Raw genomic sequence first — 22,641 nt, forward strand, 5'->3', positions numbered from 1 at the left:
TTTCTTATTAGATCCAAGAGATGTAAAATGATTGTCAAATTGTTATGCAAATGTCTAAATATGTACTCTGCATATGTGTACTTCCCTAGCTGCAGCTTATCAGCAAAGAGCTGCGTCTGCAGACCCAGGTCTGCAGGGCCTGGGAGGAGGGGGGGAAAGGGGGAGGCAGGGAGCAGCAGGAAAGGCGAGCTCCAGACCTGCTATCAAACACTGGGGGAGAACAATGTTCACTGAGGCTTTCTGCTCCACACATATTAACTCATTTCAATCCCACAACCTATCTGTGTGGTAGGTGCTATTATCGCTCCCATTTTAGAGACGGGGAGATGGAGACACACAGCAAATAAATAACTCTTCTAAGATTCCAGAGCCTATAAGAAGCACAGCCAGGCCTTGAACCTGGACAGTAGGAACCCGCAACCACTAGACTGGGATGCCTTTGCGGGGCTGCGAGATAGGAAGTGACATATTCAGATTGAAGTTTTAAAAAAGGCACCCTGGTGGCAGCCTGAAGGGTCAAGGTCGGTCTGGAAACCTTAGCAACCACCCAGGTGATAGGCAGTGCAGGTAAAGAGCAGGCCTGTGGGCTGGTTAGGAGGCGGATGTGGCAGGCATTGGTGGAGGCCAGGAGTAGCTGAGCTGCAGGTGGGCAAGGAGGAGAGAGGGTTCCAGATGACTTGGTCCAGAGCCTGGCATCCTGGGTGGAGAAGTCTTGAAAGTTAGAGAAGGCAGGAAGAAAAGCAGGTTTTGAGGGAAAGATGAGAACAGTGGTTTGCCACAATATCTCCATGAATTTCAAGAGCCCAAGACAAACAATCTGCAGTCACATCTTGGGAAAATTCTAGAGATGGTGATCTTTAGAGTAGTTTACTGAATTCAGGTAGCTACTACTTACACTCTAGTTCTGCTGAACCACTCTCCTCCTTTTCTCTTTTCCCCTTTGTCCTGCTTACACTTAAAATATTAAAAAGCAGAAATTCCCCAATGCTAAACTTACCTCCCCTTGAAAATCGCACACAGCATGTAAAAGGGTTCTGGTCACCAATTCTAGTTGATAGGGGGAGAAGGGGGAGCCACGCCACATAGCAATTCTCAACACCAGCTGGATGTCCCACAACTCAATTCTGACACTATGTATCTGGATCCAGATAGCATTAGATTCCACAGGTTAAGGGTTCAGTCCTACCAGACTGCCCTGCCCTGCCCCGCCCCACCCAGCCCCTTCAGACACAAGTCTCAAGCCCAGGTATCACCTGTACTTCTGAAACACAGACTACAGATCCAAGGTTTCCATGACACCTTCCTCGTGTTTGGTTCCTTTGTGAGGGTGCTCACAGAACTCAACTCACTGTATTTACTAGATTCCAAGTTTATTATAACTGGCTATCACTCAGGAACAACCAGATGGAAGAGATGCATAGGGCAGGGTGTGAGGCAAGGGCGCTGAGCTGCCCAGGTGTGCTCCCCGCCCTGCATCTCCAGGTGTTCACCAACCAGAAGCTATCCTAACCTCCTCCTTTTTGGGTTTTTATGGCAGCTTCATTACATAGACACAATTGATTAAATCACTGATCACTGGTGACCTCCTGGGAGGTCAGAGGGGTGGGACTGAAAGTTCCAATTTTCTAATCACGAGGTTAGTTCCCCTGGTAACCAGCCCCCATCCTTAGGTGGAGCTCAAAAGCCACCTCATTAACATAACAAAAGAATCTTTAGCACTCTCATCACTTCAAAAATTCCAAGAGTTTTAGGAAAGGGATGAACCATATATATACTTCTCATTATAAATCACAGTATTGTTCATAGCTGTGTCCCCAGAGTAGGTAACTGAAAGATCCCTGTTGAATGGGAAAGGATCATTTTTGTACTTATTAAAAACTGAAGAAACGATGAAGAGACAGGACCTCAGTGATCTAAACCATTAATAGCAAAGAAACATCTGAGTACAAGACAGACACATCACAGGGCGATGTCTCTTCCTCCAGCCCATAAACCTGGTGGACACCTCCCCCTGTTGCACTTTTCACACACTACCACCAGGGACTGTGGGACAGGTAACATGGTGCCATGGAGAGCACAGACTTCAGAGTCAGACAGGCCTGGCTGCAAAGCAAGACGCCATCACCACTTCCTACGAGCTCTTAAGCAGTATTCAACCTCTCCGAACTTGCTTCCTCACCTGTAAATGAAGCCCGTATTCCCTACCTCAGAAGGCTACTGTGAGGTGAGAGTAGGTGTATGCAAAGCTCCCAGCACCTCATCATCGTCATCAAATTAACTGCTGGAACACTATTTTCTCCCAATCAGCGCCAAATGCACTTAACTGTGAATAACTTCAACCGAAATTAAAGTTAATAAGTTTGATGAGAGCAGTATGATCCTGATATTAATTATAATAACAATCCTTAATACCTGAACACTTACTATTAACCCACTGAATGTTTATATACATCAGTAGCTCCTTTACTCCTAAGCTAAAGATAGTATTTCATCAATTCTAAGAAGCATATTCTGTTTACATCCCTGATATTAGGACGACTCTCTGAGTGGGCAGAATGGTTCCCCAAAGATGCCTATGTCCTAATCCCTGGAACATGTGACTATATTATATTACATGGCAAAAGGGACTTCACAGCTATAATTAATGTTACAGACTTTAATATGGGGGGGGGCTGGTGGGGGGAGGAGGCACATAGTCTGGATTATCCAAGTGGGCCCAACTGAATCAACAGATTCAGAACTTTCTCTCGCTGGAGGAAAAGATGGAGCAGAAGGAGACCTTAAAGAGATTCCAGGCATGAGAAGGACTTAGTCATGCTATTGCTGGCTCTGAGATAGAAGATCCAAAAACAAGGACCAGAGAGAGGTCTCTAAGAGCTGACAGTGGCCCCCAGCTGACAACCAGCAACGAGGCAGGGACCTCAGTCTGACAACTACAAGGATTCTACCAACAACCTCAATGACCCTACAAATGGATTCTTCCCAGAGCCTCCCAATAAGATTTAGGACTTGTAAAACCCAGAGCAACCAGCCAAACCCATGCCAACTTCTGACCCACAGAACTATGAGATAATACATGTATGCTGTTTTAAGCTGTTCAATTTGTGGTACTCTATTATGGCAGCCATAGAAAACATAGTCTTAAGGTTGATGAGGTTCGCCGTGGGTTACAGGTGAATCAACAGCAATATTTTTCTTATTGGCACACAGAATAATGGCAGTGTCCCATAATTGATGGCATCTTGAATTTGTTGAAATATGGTGTATTGTTATCTCTATGTTGCAAATAGGCAGAGACTCTAAGAAGTCAGGTGACTTGCCCAGGTGATTCAGACTGCAAGCCTGAGCTCTAAACCATCACGCATACTATCAGAGTGCATAAGGGCTAAAGAATCCTGCTGAAAGTCCAGGCCAGGAATGGCTAACACGACACCCTACCCCCTCACCCCGTCCCCACCTACGCCAGGCCCATGTCAAACATGCATCCCTATTGCGTGCAGTTGACCACAAAGACCCAGCCAGGTCCAGAAGGTACCTACCCTCAGCAGCATTCGTTCACCTACTGTGGATGGAGCACCTCAAAGTGCTAAGTAACCTTCTAGGTACTGGGGACAAAACAGCAGACCAAGAGCCTGTCCTTACGGAGCTGACACGGTAATGGGGGAGGTCAGCACGACAGCGACAGAAGGAAATACTGGAAAGAAAACTAAAAAGCATCCACGGAACTGAAAAGCCCCCTTCATAAATTATGATCATCGACACATTCAGGCAGTGGAAAGGGGACACTAGGCCCTGGAGGAGCAGGTCCTCCTTTCTGGAGCTTCCATGGGCCTCTACTACAGGTGTGAGCTCTGGGAAGGAGAGTTTGTTGCTGATGTGGGGTTGGTTTAGCTTTTCTTCTTCTTTTTTTTTTTTTGATAGAGATGCAGGCTAACTTTACACAGGACAGCCTCGTGTGAATTTCTAAAAGCACCAAAAAAACCACGGTCTTCTTTTTTTGCTAATTCACAATTTCTCTCTTTTGATGGATTTCATTTTTAAAAAGATGAAAATTAATTTTATGTGAACCTATCATCCCCAGAGCTGACAGAAAGAGCCCATCGAGAAGAAAGATGATTCTATGCAACTCCAGCCTCATACCCCTGGTTGATTCCTGAACTCGGGCTGGCCTCCTCACATTGCACTTTTACTTTCCTCTCTTTCACTCTGGACATAGCGTGCAACAGTTCTCTGATGCTGAAGTCAAAGGGAGAACAGGAGCCCAATTCAGTGGGTAAACAAAAAAAAATGCGGCACGTACAGCCTTTCAGGAGATACATATCAACAGAAAACTCTAGATTTCCTAAAAGATTTTGCAGGAAATGCCACTGGAATTCATACATTCTCAATCTCTTCCCTTGTTTTTGTTTGAGAGGGAGAAATTCTAGACAAGAAGATCATCCTCATAATGGTTTTGGAGAAGCCCCAGTTTAATAATACCATTAGCCGAAAACTATTTATAAATCAGACATTAGCAACTGGCATAAAACCCTACTTTCCACTTCTCTCAATTTTGCACTGACAATTTGGCAGCCCCCTTTACCCTTTGGCCCAAAAGAGCAATCACATTCTTAAGTCTGTGTTTAAGAGATTCTGACAGCAATGTAGGCAAGAGGCTTGTTTCCGGAGGAAAGGTCAGTAAGTGCCCACAGGAGGATGGACAGGCTCAGACAGCGCACGGGGAAAAATGTACCAGTGGCCCCAAACCTCCATTTCACTCATAATCTGAAGAATTTAAACAACTCCAAGTTACCATTTCTCACCAACCAGATTAGCACAAATAGAAAGAGCTGACACACTTCTTGCTGGTGGGGCTGCGGGGGAAAGGCCATCCACTGCATTTGCCGGTAAGAAGGCAAAATGAGTCAACCCTTCTGGAGGGGGATTATGGAGCCCTTTGATACAGCAGGCTCATTTCTGGGAATCGGTCCTTTAGGTACACCTGCACAAAGGCAAAATTAACGATTACACCTTTATTTGTTGCAGCACTGTTTGTAATAGCAGAAGACTGGAAACAATCCAAAAGTCTGGCAACAGGGGATTGGATGAATAAACTATGGTACATCCATAGAGTGACAAAATAATGTGCTGTTAGGGAGAGACAGAAATCTCTATGTGCTGACGGAGATCTCCAAGACATACTACTAATACACACACACACACACACATATTTATTATTTGCTGCATTTACCAGTTGCAACCTATAGGGTATGGGAAAGACTTAGATGGGGAAGGGGTGAGGCACGGTTTCTCAGTGTTTACCTTTATATATGGTTATGAGGGTTTGGGGGACCATATAATACAAATACATGACCTATTAAAAAAAAATGAAGACGGGTGCCTGGCTGGCTCAGTCGGTAGAGCATGTGACTCTCGATCTCACGGTCGTGGGCTCAAGCTCCACACTGGGCGTAAAGCTCACTAAAACAAAACAAAACAAAACAAAACAAAACAAAACAAAACTGAAGAGGTTGTACAAGCCATTCTTCACAGGAGTGTGAAGAAGAGGACAAGACCAGCCTGGAAGACGCCTATCTAAGGAGGGTTTGGCTCCAAAGGGGTCTGGGAAAGCTGCGCAGAGTTCTCACAGAGGCATCAGTCCAGAGTTCAGGTGAGCACAGCGTGCCTAGAGAGGTTGATCTCTGCCCTGTTTTACATCACCTGCTGGGTGGGGTGTGGGGCACCCCTGAGGCCCCTGATATTTATTGCAGCCAGAAGAAAATCAGAACTGCAGGCAAATGGGAGGTAAGGACAGAAACGCTAAGATTACCTCCCAGGCAACATGCCAGGGGTATTTATTTGCTTTGTTTGGACAATAATGGCTGAAGCATGCTGCTCATCAGATATTTATGTTAAAAAAAAAAAAGAGGGCAAAGCATGTACCAGGATATTCCGCTTAATTCAACAGATAGTCCTGAAAAGGTGAGCCTCCTGGCATCTTGTAAAATCAAACCATAAGCATAAATGCAATAGGTGAGTCTGCTATCTAAAGAAATTCAGTAGGGAATCCTGCTATTTCTGCTTTGGGAATCTGAGTTTGCCTGAAGAAGGCTGCACTTAACCAAGATAAAATGTGACAGGTATTGACATTTTTGTACCTGTGAGCTTTCTTTTTTCCCCACAAGCTCTGCCGTCCCTCCACGAAGGTGCAAAAGGCCAAAGTCCTAAGTACAAACCAGCACCCCTATCCTCAGAACCACTGTCTTAGCAGTTTGATCAATCCAACATGACTGGTCCTACCTGCTGTATGATTGATTGCCTCTCGGGAGAGCCGCCAGGAAGAGGAAGTTCATTCTGAGAGTAGGCTTTCTAAAGGATCAACTTAAAAGAGAAACTATGCAAGGAGTGCCACCTAGCACTGAGGGGGCACAGACAAGCTCCCTTTCTTAGTTTTTGGTAGCTTTAGCAATAAGGCTCTTCCCATCTTACCATACACTAGAAAAGTCATTTCGTATGAGAAGCAGTTGCTCATAGGTAAGTTCCAGAGGCTCCTGCAGCCACTGTCCTTTGCATCCCGCCACCCGCCCGCCCCCTCAGAGAAGGGCCCAGGCTGGTCAATAAATCACACAAGTCCCTTTGCACATTCCCAGGAGTCACCAATGCATTCCATTCACCAGGTAGACCACAAAAGGGGTGCAGGGACCCCAGCATGTATCAGGCAATACTGAGCATGATGTTGGTGTTCGACTAACAGTAAACAATGTCAACCCCCAAAGGGCTGGTCTTTACCTGCCCTTCACGAAACGACGGACGGAAGAGGAAGAAACCCATCCCAGGGCACGTGCACCCCTGAATGTGCCTTTCCTAGCACATACAATCAATTTTACTGATTTGGTTAAAAAAAGAACACTGGCTCATGCACTTCACGGACACACACTACAGAGAACGTGGTTTTATTGCTTCATTCCACTGGCATTTATTAGACGCCTACTACGTGCCAGACTCTGCCAGCTCACGGCATTTAGAGTTTATTGTGGCCGGAGAGGCCTGTGAGGGGCAGAGCTACTACTACCAGCCACGTTGTGTCCTTGTGTGAGTTAGAAGAAAGCAAGCCCTCCAAGTGGACCTAGCCTTGCAGACTTGATGGCATCAGAAAGAAGTGCCCCTTCCTCCTGGCAGAGGCAGATCTAGCCCAGGACACTTTTTTGAGTGGCTTTTTGAGATCTGTGCCCCCCCTTTGTTTCTTTGGCCAGACACTCTTGTGCAGTGAACAACCTGTACAAGAGTTCAAGGCAGCCCTGTCAAGAAGTCACAATTCAATCCTTCTGCTACTTGGCCAGGCATCCGACTCTCCCCTGACAACTTGTCTGAGCAGCCAATCATCACCTTATACACCCCTATGAAGCCCCGTGGTCTAATGTGCGGGCCACGCTCTAATAATTCAAAACGTTTCAGTAGTCTGGGTACAGGACAGGCATCAAGTCTGCTGGTTTCAACAATTTTCCAATTTGCCTGAGATTCAGGTTGAATAAACCCAGTGTGATGGTTTTATATCAACAAAGTCCTCACTAAGCCTCAATAAAATCCAAGCAGCTTTTGGATTTTGATTCCTCTTTCCATCCTTAGATTTATTTAGCCCATGTTGATAGCTAACTGTGTTGCTCCTCTGCAATAATTTTTTCTGCGAAAAGCAGACAAAATTTGAGGTCACCACAAGCTTGGGGTCTTAGTCAAAGGGTCCCGGTGAGGGCAAGGGTTTAAGGTCCAGTGCTCAGGTTAAGATTCCACCCCAGTGGGTTCATGTGGTTTGCACACAGCCATACAGAATAAACTCTCCCTACAGGGATGCAAGTACAGAGTTAATGCTTGATTCACAGCCCACACCAGTAAGCATTTATGATGATCCCACCCAAGTTAAACCAGAACTTACACGATTCTCCTTGGTCAACCAAAGGGGGTCCTATGTCAATTACGTGACACTGACTGCAAGGAGAATGATCATCTATTCTGTAAGAAAGCCAAGTCTCCGCTTATAATCAATGAATGTGAAAAAGTACTGAAAATTCTGAGCAACTGATTCACTAGGCAGACCTAAAAGAATTTCTTCTTTTAGCTACTAATTCTCCAGCAGAATTGAAAGTATCAAAAGTCTTAACCCGTCCGCAACACCTTGGTTTTTATTATACAGTAATCTTCTGAAATGCAGACCCATTAAAAGAAGACAGAAACCCTCCTTGTCAGAGGATGGCAACCAGACACTCACACTAAGCACTTTTACGGTACCCAATAAAGTCTGACATGATAAACCAAACATTTAAGTGACACTACAAATGATTTTTAAGACTCGGCAATAAATGGAAAAATCCAGCTAGAAGTAACCTTCAGTCAAATCACTCCACTCTGCCCTAGATCCAAGTCACTTGCTCACTGCTCTTCCTAAGAGAGGCACAGTGGGGAGAACAGGACCTGTTGGTATGAGGCAGTTTTAGAACAGCACTTAGCAGGCCAGTTCCTTCCTCTGTACTCTCAAGGCCTCTCTGGGAATCCAGGCCTGGGAGAGGCCGACTTCACAGATCACTTCAGGCCTGCTGGGTCTCTGAGGCAGTTCTGGAAGCTTTGACTTCTCTGACTGAAGAGGGCTAAGCCTGATGGAAAGAAAGGCACTGATAATTCTCCTCAGGTGGGTCATGTCACCCCTAAAAGGAGAACTCTTCCCATGTTTCTCTTGGTTTGATTTATAGCTTCTAAATGGAACTTCCACTCCCCTTCCCCCAGCCCCTTTCTCAGGAGGCAGCTCCAGGCCAGCTCCCAGCAGAGCGTGCACAGTGCACGGAATGTGGAGTTGGAACTACGCTGGGTCAGATTCTCATCTTGCCACTGAGGGACTCTCTGCTTCCTCATCTGGGCTGTTGTGAGGCCTGAGCAAGATCATATATGTGAAGGGCTGAGATCGGGGCCCAGGATACAGAACAGCTCAATACATGGAAGCACAGACTTGTACGGGAAGTACTTTTTATCTGTCAAGCTTTCCTGTTAAACTGAGTGCACTTATGTCTTCCTTGGGACTGTCGAGGGGCACCTGACAGCTGAAGGGGGTGTGTGTGCACGCAACTTGTCAATACAGGGTCTAGACCTGAGAAGTGACCATTTCCATAAAGTCAAGGTTGGCAGACCTGTCTGTATGCAAACCTTAATTCCAAACATTTCTCAAGAGGAACCTCCAGGGGCCTCTGGGTGGCTCAGTCGGTAAAGTGGCCTGCCCACTCTGGATTTCCGGCTCAGGTCCTGGGATTGGGGAACCCCCCCCCCAAGCCCTTGGGCTCTGAGCTCAGCAGGGAGTCGCTTCAGAATTTTTCTGTCCCTCTGCCCCGCCCCCCGCCCCCTTGCTGCATGCTCTTGCACTCTCTCTGGTAAATATATCTTTAAGAAAAAAAAAAGTATATACCTACAACTTCTGAAAGGGCCTCTCTTTTACAGCTAAACAATTCTCAGTACAAAGGTTTTGACATGTAAGGACCTTCAACTGCTATGCAATCTGGTGTTTTTTTCTAAAACAAAATCCTGCTATTTGTAGCTAATAAAGCAGTTTTTACTGAGTAACTGTTACACAGGAGACTTTTTATTTTATATATACATTTTATATAATATATATACACACACACACACATACACACACACACACACACTCTCACTGGGGAAACTGGATAGAAAAGAGGGAAAGCACCGGAATCCTACCATCCACTGGTCTATATTTTCTTCTAAACTGTCCTTCATCTGCATAAACTTTTTTTTGACCTAGCTATAATTGTTAATAATGCACTGTAACTGTGCACACTGCCCTTCCCATACTTAACCTATCGTAACATAGAATTCCATGGATTACTCTTCTATTTTTTAAGCTTCTAATAAGAAAGGAAAATGGGATTGAGATCTAGGAGAATTAATCTGTTGAACAAATTAACGTAGCAATCCATTTCACATTTTAAAAAAATGCATTGAAAATTGCCTAATTATATTCTCTTACTTTGTAAGCATTGTTTGGCAGGACTTTTTAAATTACTGATCTTTTTTAGATTTGGGGGAAACATTAAAATTTCCTATAGTTGTTTTCCTTGTTACAAAAGTAATACAGGCTCATTATATAATATTTAGATAGAGAAAATCTCAGGAAGTAATAATTTAACATTAATATTTGCTGAACACAATGTGCCAGTCACTGGTTCTAAATGCTTTAGACAGATTAACTCATTTATCCCACACAACACCTCGTGGAAGCAGAAAGATATGAAGCAACTTGCCCACACTCTTACACACCTAGAAGCATAAGCCAGGAATCCATCACTATGCTATGATGTTCTAGGAATGAAAAGAATCAATAATTTATTCAATCAAGTCCTTCACTGCTTCAGCATATAATGTCCTAGGTAAGGAACGATTCGTAATAACATTGTACCCTTTACAATTATTTAAAGATATCATAAAGCACCATTTCTGCATCCCTGTGGGACAATGAGTAAAATGGGAAGTCATCTGTTACAGGAACTACCATTTCAATCAGTCCAATCGTACGTACCTGATATGCGTCAAGGAAGAAACAACAGGTGCTTGAAAGGATTTGTTTTAAAGACAGAAGCATTTTGTAAGTTTTGAAATTGATTCAATAATGTGATGAGTAGAGTCCTTGAATCAGCTGAGCACTCACTCATCCTCACAAAAGCTTACAACCAGTCACGACACTTTTATAAAACATTTACAAAATGCTCCCAATTGGTCCTAAACACTTCTGATGGCTTATCTGTAGGCACTGAACATCAGTACATGAAAAAATAACTAGAAACCCTTGGGTAACATTTTTTCATACTTTAATTAAAAATCATACTTGGTTAAAGATAAATATTTCTGTGCCTGGTTTAATTTCCTACCCAGGCTAATAAACACAACTTTTAAAAATATAAACTCTCTTTAAATTTAAAATATGATTAATGAAATGTTTCTGACTGCCTGGCTCTAAAAATATTATATGACTATAACTTCAGCACTAAAAGCCTATTAAAGCTATCAATCCATTAATCATAATTATTCATAGCACTGTGGTAGAAACATGGCACACATATGTCCACAGGTATTTTATGCCTCTAGATAGATAGCTCTATCTATAAAATAAGGTATCTTCTTTGGAATTTAAAATAGCTCTATCTAGCATTTCCAGAAGGCTTAAGCTGCCATCTTGTAATTTATCCAACAGCCTGCCACTGGAGTAAGCTAGAGAAGTAAAATACCCAATCGTGTTGAACATTAACTGTGTGTTAGGTGCCGTCAAAGTGTTTTGCAAAGATTGTTTCATATATTTTCATATAAATCCTTGAGATAGAGACCACTATCACCCCCCTTTACCAATCAGCCTGAAAAGATTAAATAACTAATACTCCCATCCAGGTCTGTCTAAACCGAAACTCATACTCCAAACCACTGATGATAAACTGCTTCTCTTCCAAATCAGGCCTCAAAAAAATCTGACTTCCGCAACTTACCTCCCTAAATTAAGCTTAAGCTGACATACAAAACTTAAAACAAACAAAAAACACCCAATATAAATCTGACCATTTATACAGCAATAAATGATGTAATTCTAAATCTGAAATTTTTAGTTTCTTGTCTCAGAGAGATTTCCAACATAAAAAAACAAAATTAATCTTGCGTTTGGGAACCATTTCCTCAAGTGTTTTGACTATGAAACTCTCTGCTGTCACAACTTGACAAACCACCCACCTCCTTCAACAAGTGAGGACAACACAAGCCCAACACCACCAATCTCACTGTTAGAGAGTCTCAAATGAGACTGGAGCTTGCTACACAGAAAGACTTATAATATTAATCTTCTCAGTCTCTTGTGAAACAGTTTCACATTTTTATGTATTTCTACACAAATTCAAATGCTGTCTGGGTTCAAGACCTAGCGAATTACCTGGGCTAAACACAGTAAGAATACGACCACATTTTTTTATAAGGTCTAAAAACATAGTTGCTAGACTGCTCAGCATTTTTTTGGACTTAAACCAGGGTTTTATGGTGCTAGTTAACAGTTAGGGAAGCAAAGGGACTAAACATTTGATCCCAGAGTCCTTTTATCACTGAAGAGTCTATAAAATGTTTGATTACTTTTAAAAACCACGTATGTGAATCATGTTTGCTTACTGAAAAGGGGGCTTATTAATACACACAATTTGGCCTTAAAAAAAAAAAAAAAAAAAAACAGCTCTTTACTTGAATGTGATTGTTTTGGCAATAGTAAAACCCAACCCCGTCATTCCTGCGTCGCCTGCCTTCCTGGTTCTCCTAGGTGAGGGCCGCCATCCTGCGATCATTTACACCGAGAGCTGAGAAGCACCAGCAATGGTGCAGCGTGGTGACTAGCACTTTAAAAACAAAGCCGAACTCCGCTTTTAAAAGAGAGAACACACAGACACAGCCCTGACTCTGACAACATCCAAAAGATTCATTATAGACAATCCATTCAGACGAAGCTACAACAGCCCCAGGAAATATAAACAGTGTCCACAAAGACAGCAGGGGAGGAAAGGAAAGAACTGATGGGAAGGAAGCTAATCATGTGAAGTTTGTCCAACTCCACAAGGTCTAATAAATTCCCGGTTTGTTTCCACTCGGAGCAGCCATTAAACGTGCCCCGACACGTGGGCGCAGGGGACCTCCCTTCTGTCCGGTTTTTGCCCATTTCCTTCTCCATAACCTTGTTTGTATACAACCACGCCCGGTCAAGGGTGACTACGAGATAACAGGCCTCATCAGTTTCTTCTCTTGGATTCCCAGTTGTCCAAAGTTTCACTCCACGGCGGTGATTTAACAAGAATCACGAGTTCTTCTGCGAAAGTTATGAATGGCTTAAGTTTACAAGACACAAACATAAGGCGAGGGACAAGTGTCAGAGGCCTTTAGTGACAGGGTTTTAAAGGGTTTTAAAATTAGTTTTAATTGATCTGCCCTAGCTAAAATTAAGGGGGGGGGGAGTCACCCTGATCCACGTAATAAGGGTCCCGACAATGCTTTAAAAAAAAAAAAAGATTCATGCAAGACTCGCGTCTGAGCCTCCACCTCCCCATACCACCTGCCAATACAGTCTCGAGGCCACTCACTGCTGGGGGGTCCCTCGCGGGACTTGTGAGCTGGGCTCTCCTCTCTGCCCCGCTACTGCCCCGCTAGACCCAGCGGCGAGCGGGTTCCAGGGCTGCTCGCCCGCCCGCTAGTCCCAAGAAAGAGCGGAAGAAAGTAGGGAAGAGGGGCGTGGCGCCCCGGTCGCCCCCAGATGCCTGCCCGCCTCCAGAGCCTGGCACCACCAAAAGGAAGGGCTGGGAACAGGGAGCCTCCCAACCCCAATCGGGCGCGGGGCGCACGGCCGCGGGCCGGCGAGGACGCGGGCGAGCTGCGAGACCTTTCCTGCCGCTACCGCCCCCATCCCAGCGGCCGGGTCCCCAGCCCTAGCCCCGCGGGGCCCCCGCTCTCCTCGGCCGCCGCCCGTCGAGGGCGAGCGCGCAGTCCGCCTCCCGGTCTCGGCGTCCCTCGCCCGTCCTCCCTCCCCCATCCCCTTCTCCGGCGCCCAGTGCCCCGACCAGTCCCCGCCCTCCGGGACACTCTTCCCTCCCTCCTTCCTTCCTTCCTCCCTTTCCTTCCCTCCCTCCATCTCCTTCCCAGCACCGGGAACTCGGAGGCGGCCTCCGAATTGGCCGGCCGACGCCCCGCGCTGCGCCCCTGTGCCCGCGGGGACCAGACTCGCCACCTGCGCCCGCCGCTCGGTACCCACTCGCCTGCCGGTGCGCTCCCCCCGCCACTGCCGCCGCCGCCGGGGACTCGGTCTCTAAGGGCTCCTGGAGACGGCTCCGACCTCTCCTCCTGCTTCTCCGGGCGCCGGCTCCGCCTCGCTCGGGGTAGGCGGGGCGGACAGCCCGACGGGCGGGGCGGCGGCGGCCCCGGACTCCTTCCTCCGGCCCTGGCCCTCCCTCCGGCCCAGGCACCCTGGCTGTTCTGGGCTTCGGCCGCCGAACCCGTGTCGTGTCCCGCCCGCCAAAGGGGAGAGGTCGGGAGCTGTAGAGCTCCACAAACGTCTGGCCGCCTTGGTCATCCCCATTTTCCTTTCCCCAAATTCATGGAGGCCCTGAAGTTCAAGGACTCTCGGGCCCCCCACTTCACAGGACCCTCCACCCGGCGGCTCTGACTCCTCCAAAGTCTCCTTCGCGTGCGAACGCCTCGCTAACCCCTATGCCAACCGTCCCCTGGGCCGCGAATGTGAGCGCTGCCAACCCCCTACACAAAAGTTAGGCTCTACTCCAGGAATTTCTTAAGAAAACAGTCACAGTAAAATTTAAAGGGCCCTGGGGCCATGGGGAGATTTTGTTTCCCAGAAAATGGAGATAGAACTGCGGATTGTTGAATTTGAAGTGCATGCACCCATCACGAGCTTCTCCATCTCTCCCCCAGGAAATTTGCGCTTCCAAATGCCCAATACCTGGCAGAGTTCTGCTAACGAATTAATTGGATTTGGTTCGTCTTCTCTGAATGGATTCAGGGTCAGGTAGTCTGAAGAGCCCCTTCCGTTTACACAGAGTTCAAACTATTCATACAAACAGCCATTCAAGGAACATTCACTGAGCACTTGCTGTGTGCCAAGCATTGCACTAAAGGTGATGGAGAGACACAAAGATGACTCAGACAAGGCGCTCAGCCTCAAAAAGTCCAGAAAGAGTCAAAAAGACGGATGTGCAGAAACCTTACCACTCAGCAGACTTCCCGCTTATCCCCAGGTATCTGCTTTCTTGTTTGACAGGGTGAAGACAAAAGAGAAGGTGAGGCCAAACTAGGTCACTTGGAACCAGTGTGGGCCGAGTCCATGCTTGAAATGGAGTCTGGTGGCATTGATGAGGGATGTCTGTGTGTTGTTTCACCAACTGAAGAGAAGTGAGGCCCAGGGAAGCTTGCAGCCAAGGACTGCGGTTAGGCCGTCATCTTTACTCTTACTTTCCTCTCCACCCCTACTCAAGTATCCTTCCCAGTGAAATAATTTGACGAGGTTGCAAGAGGGATACTGTAGGTAGAGGCAGTGGTTGGATGCCTTGCCCGGAGAGTGTGGTCGGAGACACCCGCATCTCATTGACAGAGTACCGCCCTCAGCAGCTGGATTTGCTTTGTCTGTAGGAGCAACAGCCGGAGGTGCCTGGGAATTAGTGTTCCCCTCCCCCACCCCGCCCTTTCACCAGGGACTGAGGAGAATGCAGGTATAAATACCACAGTCCTGGCGCGCCCAGCTGGACGGCTCCAGTGTGGCTCCTCTCTGCTGTCCACAGAGCTCCCTATGAGATTGGGCCAAAGTCCCTCCCCTCTTCTATGGGATTTTGCTTGATAACACATTCTTGCTGGCCCTTCTCACCCTTCTAGGTCCCACTCCCTTACCAACCAGTGTTTCCTGGGAACCCATTCTAATCAGGGCCAACTATGTGATTTGCAGGGCCCCGTGCAAGATAAAGAAAAATGTTCCTAACTTATCAAGAATTTCCACCTGGCAACAGCAGAGTATTAGACCAAGTATTAGGTCCTGTGTTTCTGCACAGATGTGCATGACTCTGTAGATGGCACATCTGTGAAGCCGGTCTGGAAGCTAATAAAATCACTTTCACTTGTGTCTTCATCGCAAGATCTGCTTCCGGGGAATCCCCAGTTAAGATAACTGTTAAAGTGAAAAATCAGCCCATCCTGTGCTAGCATAATCACCTTATAGAATATACTAGTAGTCAGCATCCCACAGCTTGGGAGGCTGCCCCTGGTAGGAGGAGGGCTTAGGTCAAGTTGTATGTAATAGGAGCTTGAGCCATCAAAAGAGGGAAAACAGTTGAGAATGGTTTAGGTTCACAAGATGATGGGGCAGGAAGTCTGGGTTTTAGTCCCATTCTGAGGATACACACAAAGTGTTAACTGGGGTGGTGTTTTAGATTGAGTTTCAAGTAAGAAACACCTTACTTGAAGTTTAACTGGCAAGTAGTTAAAAAGTTACACCTCACTTGTAAGGAAGTGAGGTTGGCAGGATTGGGCAGAGGGAGAAGCTGCCTCTCAATGTGGTTACAGCTGGGCCTAGAGCCCAGAGGGTACTGGAGTTGGGCGGCTCTTCAGAATTAAACCAGACTGAGTCCAGGGAAGAGGGCCTTTGTAATCTCCCTATCCGGCATTCCTAGGAAGAGGTGTAGCCATAGGCCAAGCAGTTCCTTGAGCGCAATGCCTGCTGATGGGCACAGCTGGGGATGGTCAGGAAGAGATGTGTCAGTGCTGAGCAGAGGATCTGGGAGAAACTCCACAGTATCACTCCAGGCAGATGATCTCTGAGATCTCACTTGGGCTTATAGTCAGTCATGACAGGAATACACAGCCCAGCCCAGGAGGGCCTGACCCCTCAGTCTTCCATGTGGCACCTGGACAGTTTTTAATTGCATTTAACCTTTCTCATACTGTAAACCTATTTAATTTCCTATTTTTTTCCTTCAGACTTTTAATTTTAATTTTTCAATTTTTTTTAAAGATTTATTTTTTTTAGAGAGAGAGAGATAAAGTGCAGGGGGGAGGGGCAGAGGGAGATGGAGAGAGAAACTCAAGCATACTCCACACTGAGTGCGGAGCCTAACATGGGGCTTGATCTCATGACCCTGAGAAACCAAAAGTCAGTCGCTTAACCGACTGTGCCACCCAGGCACCTCTTTTTATTTTAAGTAGGCTCCCCACCCAACATGCGGCTTGAACTCATGACCCTGAGATCAAGAGTCACATGCTCTGTGGACTGAGCCAGCCAGGCGCCCCTCCTTCAAAAAAACTTTTTTTTCCTCCCCTTTCTATGTTCTGGCCCAACTATTTTCTACCCCTCCAATGGCACTAGAGACAAACAAATAAATACAAATAAATAAAGCAATTTTGCCTTAGAGTTGCAGTGTAGTAATGTAAAATATACTTTATGAGATGAAGCTTTTGGGATTAAATCCTGACTTCGCCACTAACTGTGTGAATTTGGGGCACTTAACCTTACTGGGCATTTGCTTGTCTTTAAAATAAAGAGATTGTAAAATAATAAAATAAAATAAAATAAAATAAAATAAAATAAAATAAAATAAAATAAAATAAAATAAAATAAAATAAAATAAAAAAGAGATTATAAGAGAATGGTCTCCAAGGTCCCAATTCTATGGAAATTAATGTTTTTAGAAGACACGGTTTTCTCGTGGGACACCTGGGTGGCTCAGCTGGTTAAGGTTAAGTGACCGACTCTTGGACTCTTGGTTTCCCTCAGGTCAATATCTCAGGGTCCTGGGATCGAGCCTGCCTTGAGTTCCATCTCAGTGCAAAGTCTGTCTGTCCCTCTCTCTCTCTCCCTGTTCCTCCCCCCCCACACACACATAACTGCTGACAAGGCATAGTTTCTCTCTCTCTCTCTCAAATAAATAAATAAATAAAATCTTAAAAAAAAAAAGAGAGATGGTTTTCTCTGCTATATAATCCCTCATGAATCAAGCAAGAGAAATGTTTTTATAACTCAGAACAACTGATTTTTAAAATTAGTTGCAATTCATAGGTGAAGCACTACTTCTATGAACGTTGCTATTCAGTATTCAATAACAACACCCTAACGAAAGCATCAGTCAGAAAGAGATGGGTGAAGAAAGATGAAAAAAAATGGGGCAAATCGGTCAGTCTGTGGGTGATGAGGTCTCCACAGACTTTGCAACAGTTTTTCTGGAATATCAGATTTGCTCCCTAAGAATTTTGTTTGTCCTGTTGCACCTGGCCACACTCCGCCTGAACCTGCCCTAGAAGTTATGGAGAGCTACCTCCTTTTGAATAGGTTACCTGGGTAAGTGTTTCACAAACTGGTTTTTCTGCTCAGTCAGAGGCTGCCATCTTCCCATGTAGAAGTTAGGTTAGGGAGAAGCACCCACAGTCTTGGAAATTCCCAAGTAACGTGTTGAAACGTGTATCGCCACAGGCAGGAGCTATGACCAAAACTGTGGGTACAGATCAGTAGGCAATTCAACAGAGTTCCATCCTCAAGTGGGTGGAAGCCTTCGGAGGCCTGGGTGGGAGTGGCCCAAAGTTGAGGCAGTAACTTCTGTTAGTTGATTACTAACTCAAAATGAGCTTTCTGGATTACTATAGGGCTAGACCCTCTAGCTTGGGAAAGTGGAAGTCTTCAGACACGGTTGCCTAGGAGTCAAATACCTGGGCTCAAAAGTTAGCAAAATTCCCATCAGTGGAGGGTTTCAACCCGTGGGCCATTAGGAAATAGAGATGCAGAGGCTATGGGGAAACCAACCCAAATGTCCAGGAAAGATACGGTACTGCTTTCTAAAGCATCCTGTGAAGAGATGTAGATCTAAACATATTCACATGAGAAGATGCCCTGAACATATTTTTGAGCATAGCAAGCAGGTTATAGAAGAGCATGCATAGAATTTCCCACTCACATATAAAGAAGCACACACATACACACACACGTGCATCCAAATCAGTGTATCTGCAATGATGTTTGGCAAAATGTTAACAGGGCTTTTCTTTTGTTTTAATATTTTATTTATTCATTTGGCAGAGAGCACAAGCAGGGGGCACGGCAGGCAGAGGGAGAAGCCGTCTCCCCACTGAGCAGGGAGCCCAACGCTGGGGCTTGATCCCAGGAGGCGCCCTTTTCCTGGGATCATGACCGGAGCTGAAGGCAGATGCTTAACGACTGAGCCACCCAGGAGCCCCTGAACAGGGCCTTTTTTTCAGGGTGGGGGAATTTCAGGTAACCTACGTTTCTAAATATTGCATACATTTTCTTTCTTTCTTTCTTTCTTTCTTTCTTTCTTTCTTTCTTTCTTTCTTTCTTCTTTCTTTCTTTTTTTCCTTCCTTCCTTCCTTTTTTTTACAGTGAATGCGTAGCTTCTCTATGAATAATGTGGGTGCTTTGCATATTATAAATGTGTCTTTTTTTTTTTCATATTATAAAAAGAAGAAGAAAGGCATTGTGTAGACCAGGTTGTGACAAAACATTACAGCCAGAGGGCCAGACCACCAGCCATCTGTTTTGGTAAATAAAGTTTTATTGGAATACAACCACACCCATTCATTTATCTATTGTCTTTGGCTACTTTTGCTTTCAAGAATAGAGTGGAATGTTGTGGCAGAGACCTTAGGGTTCACGAAGCCTAAAATATTTATCTGCCTCGTTAGAGAGGTATAGACAGGTGGACTAGAAAATGTCTTCAGTGTGGCAAATTGTAGCCTAGATTTTACTAATTCTTCAGATTTCAATGCATCTGAATTTTCTATTTTAAAAGAGTATAATCTGTGTAATGTAAAGTACCTTCCAGTCCTGAGTAGTGATTGTAATAACACAGCAAAGTGACATGACCTGTATTGGGGTGGTTAATATCTGTGTCTTCCCCCTCCTCCTCCCCTTCTTCCCTTGTTCTTTTCCGACTCCCCCTTTTCTCTACCTGCTCCTCCTGTTCTCCTCCCCCTCCAGCTCTTCCATTTCCTTCTCATTTTCTCAGTGAAATAAGGTCACACCCTCTTCTCCATTTTGCCCTCAAATGCTATTCTAGCGGAGAGAGGAGGAGGACTGAGGTTCTTCTTTCCTTCTGGCATGGGTATCTCCAAGACAGAATGATTGAGGAAGTCCTGGACGAAATAAATTATTCTTGGGGAGGAGGAGTGAGGTCCCAATGAATCAACCCAGACCCGGAGGAAAAACAGCCAGCAGAGCTGTGGAGGAGAGGAGGGTGTGAGGCTCCCGGGCGGGCAGGGGAAAGCTGGGAATTGAATGGGGCAAATTCCCTCTCTTCCCTCATTCCTCTGTCACACTCTCCTCCAGTTTTCCTGAAAGCCTCCCATCCCACACAATCCATCCAGCCTCCAGGCTCACAGAGGAGGTTTGCGAGCTTTCTCCTCCACGTTCAGTGGTACCCAGCATCCCTGCTCTCACTTACAGAAACCACGGGAGCGAGAGGAAGTAATGGCAGTCTGAGCAATGCCAGGCCCTTGCTCATTTCTAGAACTCGGCCAGAAGAGCTGGATGTTGGCTCTCATGTGGAATGTCCTTAGATGCTAAGTAATTAAATTGTGCAACAGAAACCTTCTCTTTGCCAACCACTCACCCCAGACCTTCCCTGAAGAAAATAGAAGGCCCCTGCAGAGTCTGAAAGGGAAGCAGCCTGGTAGACGATGATTAGATTATCCATCCATCTATAGCCTACGCCACTGGGTTTTGACTCAGACGCAGTCAACTCTGTGGACCTGGGAGCTAAGTTGTGATGGGAATGGAAGTATTTTTCTCTGGCACCTGATAACAGACCTGTTAATTTCATTTAGCTTTAGATTCTGGTGAGACTGGAAAATACCAAGCCTGCAACCTCTGTGACTCCAATTTACACTGCATGGTTCTCGGAATATCTAAAATGGTTTTCGGGATGCAGGGGAATCTCAGAAAATGCGATTAAAATAACTTTTTTCTTTTTTTCTTTTTTTTTTTAAAAACAAAAGTTGCCAAGCTTTATTCAGGTTGTCCAGGTTATAGATAACGGATCTAACCCCACATCCCGCCCATGCTATGCAGCCCCCTGAGCACCTCAGCCACCCCTGCGCCCAGTCTCATTTCTTGTCCTCCTCCTTCTTGTCCTTCTTGCCATCCCTGTTGGCCTGCGAGGCCAGGGACCCCATGGCATTTCGAATAGCTTCATTGTCGGGATCCACGCCTGGAAGGTTCTCCAGGACACTCTGAAGGAACTCGGGGTCCTGCGTCACGTCATAATCCTCCTCCTCCTCAGCGGGCTCAGATGTGTCCATGGCGGAACTGGCATCGATGTCAGCTGATTCTGCCTGGCCAAACTCTGCACCCTGCAGGGACATCTGCATGGCCTAGGCAATCTGCTCCTCCTCCGTCATACTGCTTAGGTCAGGGAGCCCGGTGCGGCCAAACTCCTGCTGGCTGATGGTCATCTTCAGCGGAGCATCGTCTGAGTCTTCTGCCCCAGCTGTAGCGATCCCCGCCTCAGCCGCGGAGGCTGCAGCTGCCCGCCGGGCCTCCTCCTCCTGCCGCTGCCGCTGCTCTTCCATAGAGACACGGAGGGCCAGGGCCAGCTCAGGATCAGCACTGGGATCCACTCTGAATTCAAAGTCACTGGCACCAAAACCTAGCATGGCACCGCCTTCACCAGCCAGAATCGGAGAACTGATGAGGGCGTCGGCCAAGCTGGGCCCAGGGGGCACTGTCACCAGATGGGAACCAGTTCCATCTTTGCCACTCAGTGTGTTTACAAAGGCTGTCAGCTTTTCTGTGTTCACCTCCTCTTCCCCAAAATTGATAATGTCAACATTTACTTTTTCCTTCTTGAGACGTTTAGCCAGTTTCACCAGATCCTTCTCGTTGTCCTCCATGGGGCTTCCCACAAAGGCAATGATGTGCGTCTTGTGATTCTTGCCCTGTTGGTGCATCAGGGCCAGATGGGCCACACGGATGCCAGGGCAGAAGGTGATCTTGCCCCTGGGTTGGACAGTGTGGAGCTTGGAAAGAATGCGGCCGGTGTCAGGGGTGAGTGTGGTCAGCACTTCACAGCCATTGGCCAGTGTGATGAGGCCCACATTGTTCTCAGGGTTGCTGCGGGTCTTAGAGTGACAGACTATGTTGAGCCTGCAGCTGGGTGGTTAAGAAGTCCCCATTCCGTATGTACTCACTGTTGTCCACGCAAATCATAGTGCTTTCCAACACCATCTTGCCACCTTCCTCCCTCCCCGACTGGTTCTTCTAGACCGCCTAACAACAACTCGTTCCATTGACCCACTTTTTTCTTTTTTTTAGTGTTTCAGTATTGCTCTAGAAGTATTGAGAGAATAATACCAACAATAATGCCAGGATCCTGGCATTATTACTGGTATTATTCTATTATCTCAGTATTTCTAAAAATAGAAATATGGACTATTTTTGTCTTAAGACTACCCTGAGAATTACATGCCACATTAAAATTTTGAATATAATAAAGATGCATTCATTTAAAGAGCGTTCTGATCACATTCCTCTCATGTTTTAAACCCTTCCCTGGTGTCTTTTGTTATTTCCCTATTTCCTGGGTTACTAGGAAGGTTGGACGTCTTGAATGGTTCCACTACCGATTTGGGCATGGATCTACTTCCAGAGGCCTCTGATGGATTGTGCTAGATATTTTTGTATTCCTATAAATAGCCTTGAGTTTTGTTCTGGAATATAGTTAAGTTACTTGGAAACAGATTTATCCTTTTAGGTCTTGCTTTTAAGATTTATCCAACAAGATTAGAGCAGTTATCACTCTAGAGCTAATTTTTCCCCTACTGAAGCAAGACCTGAATGTCTACCCAACGCTCCATAAGGCTTGAGGTTTCCCAGTCTGGCTGGTAGGAAGAGGCACCATTCCTGGCCCTGTGTGAGCATCTGGCACTGTTACCTCTAATCCTTACAGATGGTTCTTTCCCTGGCCCTGGGTGGTTGCTTCATCTGCATGCGTTCCCCATTACTCATTATTCCCATCATATGCATCATCATCATCAAGGGGACTTTCTGCTGGTCTCTAGGTTCTCTTTCTGTTCAGCTCTCTTTCTGGTGCTCTGTCC

At 46.0% G+C, this 22,641-nt stretch overlaps 1 protein-coding gene, 1 non-coding gene and 1 pseudogene across 3 annotated transcripts in view; 1 reads left to right on the forward strand and 2 right to left on the reverse strand.

The window, feature by feature from the left end:
• Nucleotides 1-14,804, reverse strand: part of GNG12 (G protein subunit gamma 12) — a 126,816-nt gene extending 112,012 nt beyond the window's left edge. The window contains exon 1 of one of the 2 annotated variants that reach the window (XM_021680025.1): nt 14,764-14,804. The gene's annotated coding sequence lies outside the window, so the exon portion shown is untranslated. Of the gene's footprint in view, nt 1-13,795; nt 13,920-14,763 lie in introns of those variants that run through there. The other variant, XM_021680024.2, reaches the window with a different exon arrangement.
• TRNAE-CUC lies at nt 5,379-5,451 on the forward strand. Its single transcript has one exon. It is a non-coding gene; the product is annotated as a tRNA-Glu (tRNA).
• A 5,836-nt stretch (nt 14,805-20,640) lies between the features above and the next one.
• Nucleotides 20,641-21,769, reverse strand: LOC110571815 (annotated as a pseudogene).
• Nucleotides 21,770-22,641: the final 872 nt, after the last annotated feature.

Source organism: Neomonachus schauinslandi, chromosome 4 (genome assembly GCF_002201575.2).
Source record: "Neomonachus schauinslandi chromosome 4, ASM220157v2, whole genome shotgun sequence".
NCBI lineage: Eukaryota > Metazoa > Chordata > Mammalia > Carnivora > Phocidae > Neomonachus > Neomonachus schauinslandi.